The sequence below is a fragment of the Rhinopithecus bieti genome, unplaced genomic scaffold (assembly GCF_001698545.2).
Source record: "Rhinopithecus bieti isolate Rb0 unplaced genomic scaffold, ASM169854v2 scaffold_10612, whole genome shotgun sequence".
Classification (NCBI taxonomy): domain Eukaryota; kingdom Metazoa; phylum Chordata; class Mammalia; order Primates; family Cercopithecidae; genus Rhinopithecus; species Rhinopithecus bieti.
The window spans coordinates 245795-249485 of NW_016806990.1; positions in this window are offsets into that span (position 1 = coordinate 245795).

The window sequence follows — 3691 nt, forward strand, 5'->3', positions numbered from 1 at the left end:
AGGTTGCTAAATGTATATACAGAATAACTTCTGTTTATAAGTTATAAATTAAATAAAGTTTATAGATTATAAGCTAAATAAAAGTTACATATTAAGTAAAATTTTAAGGAAGAGCTAGGCTTTTCAATATTATTTTCTAAATGAAATATTGGTTGTAAAAGCCAAAATTACTTTGACGTATCTTTTCTTTTCTTTTCTCTCTCTCTCTCTTTTTTTTTTTTTTTTTGAGATGGAGTCTCTCTTGGTTGCCAGGCTGGAGTGCAGTGGCTCGATCTTGGCACACTGCAACCTCCACCTCCTGGGTTCAAGCAATTCTCCTGCCTTAGCCTCCTGAGTAGCTGGGACTACAGGAGTGCGCCACCACACACTGCTAATTTCTGTATTTTTAGTAGAGATGGGGTTTCACCATGTTGGCCAAGATGGTCTTGATCTCTTGACCTCAGGTGATCCGCCCGCCTCAGCCTCCCAAAGTGCTGGGATTACAAGCGTGAGTCACCGTGCCAGGCTGACGTATCTTTTCTATACACAAAAAGAACACAGAAAACTCAAACTGATCTTAAAAATTAAAAAAGAAATTAGCCAAATGGAAGAGGGTGGTGAATAGCCCCCACATAGGGCAAACAGGGTGAATGACTAACAGAGGGGGCAATGATTCCTTAAGAGGAGTGTGCAGCTGGGAGGAGACATTTAATGTGCAAGGACAAAGAAGACCAAGTTGAGTACGTGCAAAATGTGATGCCTTTGGGAAGAATTTCAAAACGTTATCTCAGAGCAATGAAAAGCTACCTTCGTCAGCTCCAACAGGAAACAGATGGCACAGTCAACCTGGATGATTGAGGAGAGCTTAATAAAGGACCATTTACTAGGGTGTGATGTGGGCGGTGTTTAAGGAAACTAGGAAAAAGCAGTCTCATAGCCAGGGGTAGCAATAGCAGCGAACCACCACCTCAGCTAGACCAGAAGTGGCAGGGGAAGGAAGCAGTTATGGGAATTTTGAGAGGATGACTGCATGGAGAGGGACTCCAAATGGCCTTTCCTAGAGGGACACAACCAGCCCCAGGGCAATGTGGCAGAAAAGTTGCCTGGGATAAGTACCCGACTTCACCCTCCTTCCACCAGCTGATCTCCTGCAGGTGCTTCCCAATGGTAAACCGTCATCTGAAACCCTGAGCAGAAGAACTCCTTAATCCAGTTTGTACAGGCCAACCCCCTACCCAGACTGGGTGGAGAAGGCTTGAGGCCTATAAAAGGATCTAGCATAGAAACTGTTTAAAATACTTACAAGTGTCAATGCCAGATAACTGTGCAGAATCTATCGGAAAGCTGTGAAACTGGAGAGAAGACAGGGGTGGGAGGGAAGGCACATTACAGATGAATTTCCAAAAGAATATTTATATTCTTTAATGAGTACTCAATATCTATCTTAATGAATATACACAGATTCCATATAACCTTACAGCTATAGGTTTCATGCAGCTACTTAGCTAAGTCTATCCAAAAAGATTATCCCAGGTCTATCTAGGTATATTTATACCTACAGACAGTTCTCATTCTAACAGCCGTGTGCCAGTGTCCCAATACTGAAGCTAGCTGTCCCTATACTGCTCCCTCCCCTCTTTAAATCATCTAATGCTGCTTCCAGAGTAGTACATGGGCACACACACATACACACACACACACATGCACACACACACACACAGAGAAAGAGATAAACATATACACCGAAGTTTTTAGAGTAAAGAAGTAGACACTACCTGGCTAATGGGATTATTTATATCCCAAACTTCAGCGTCACACAATATACCTATGTAACAAACCTACACATGTACCCCCTGAATCTTAGATAAATATTGAAATTATTGTAAAAAAAGACTTATGCACCTGTATATTCATCTCAGCACTATTCACAATAGCAAAGGCATGGAATCAACCCAGGTGCCCAACAACAGTTGATTGGATAAAGAAAATGTGGTATATACACACCATGGAAGACTATACAGCCATCAAAAGAATGGAATCATGCCCTTTGCAGCAACGTGTATGTAGCTGGAAACCATTATCCTAAGCGAATTCATGCACTAACAGAAAACCAAATACCGCCTGTTCTCACTTATAAGTGGGAGCTAAATATTGGGTACACATAGTCATAAAAATGGTAAAAGTAGACACTAGGGAATACAAGAGAGGACAAGGAGGGAAGTAAGTGTTGAATAAAATTACCTGGAGTTCACTGTACTCACTACCTGGAAGACGGATTCATCCATACTCCAAACATCAGCATCGTGCAATATACCTAGGTAACAAACCTGATCATGCATCTCCTGATTCTAAAATTAAAGTTTAAATAAATATCCCTCCAAATTAAATAAATAAATAAGTAGAGAAACAAAATAGAATTTTTAAAACAGGAACTGAAAAGAAGCCAAAAGTAGAAGGACCACCGGGTATAAACAATCTATCACTACAGAAGTGGAGAAAGTTAATTTTAATGTCCTCACCTGTGAAGGGAGAGGCATGGCTGGGTGATGTCTCCTGTCCTATTGAGACTGTCAGAAAGAAGGCGCTTGGCAGTGCTTCTCACCCTAATGTCTCTTCCTAGATAGAGCCAAAATTATTCAAATCTAGATCAGCCCTTAGACTGGATTATCGTCGGTAATTATGCAAAGGTAAATATCCTTTGGTAAAAATGAGAATATTTTACTGCTATCAATTATGCATTTATTAGGCACATTTACTATTTGCCTAACAAGTAGAGGGAATAAAAACTGTAACAATGGTGACAGGGAGGCAGCCCTTACCGACTTACAATGCCCTTTGAGATGGAAGTTGAGCCTGGATAATTTTCCATGATTGGATTTAGGACAAAGAGTATTTGGGTATTGAGAGAAAACAACTTAGAAAAGAGACAGCAAAAAGACAAAATTAAAATATCCTATTTCAAAGTTTGACCTAAGGCTGACCTTGGTCAGGAAAAGAGGAACATTCGGCTGGGTGCACTAAGGGTGGATCATGCCTGTAATCCTAGCACCTTGGGAGGCTGAGGAGGGCAGATTGCTTGAGCCTATGAGTTCAAGACCAGCCTGGACAACATGATGAAACCCTGTCTCTACTATAACTACAAAAGCTAGCCAGGTGTGATGGTGCACACTTGTAATCTCAGCTACTTGGGAGGCTGAGGTGGGAGGATTGCTTGAGCCCAGGCGGTGGAGGTTGCAGTGAGCTGAGATTGTGCCACTGGACTCCAGCCTGGGTGACAGAGTGAGACCCTGTCTCAAAAACAAACATACAAAAAAACTTAAAAATTTTTTATAAAAAAAGGAAGAAAAGTTAATATTCTAGTCTCCTTCTCCTTTTCCTCTTCTCCCTCCTACAACATAATCCCAGGTATGAGGGGATGTGGACATGACTGACATGTGTGCTCATGTATTTCCCAACTCATGAAGGTTCTGTTGATCTCTTAATGCTTCACAGAAAAGTCACTGAAAAACTGTTCACCAAAGTTAATGATCTGATATAGATTGTAGGTGTTATGGTGTGATGAAATTTGTTTGGGGGCACCCTAAGGAAGACTTTTGGAGAAAGTGGTTGAAACAAGGACAAGGATGGCCGGGCGCGGTGGCTCAAGCCTGTAATCCCAGCACTTTGGGAGGCCGAGACGGGCGGATCACGAGGTCAGGAGATCGAGACCATC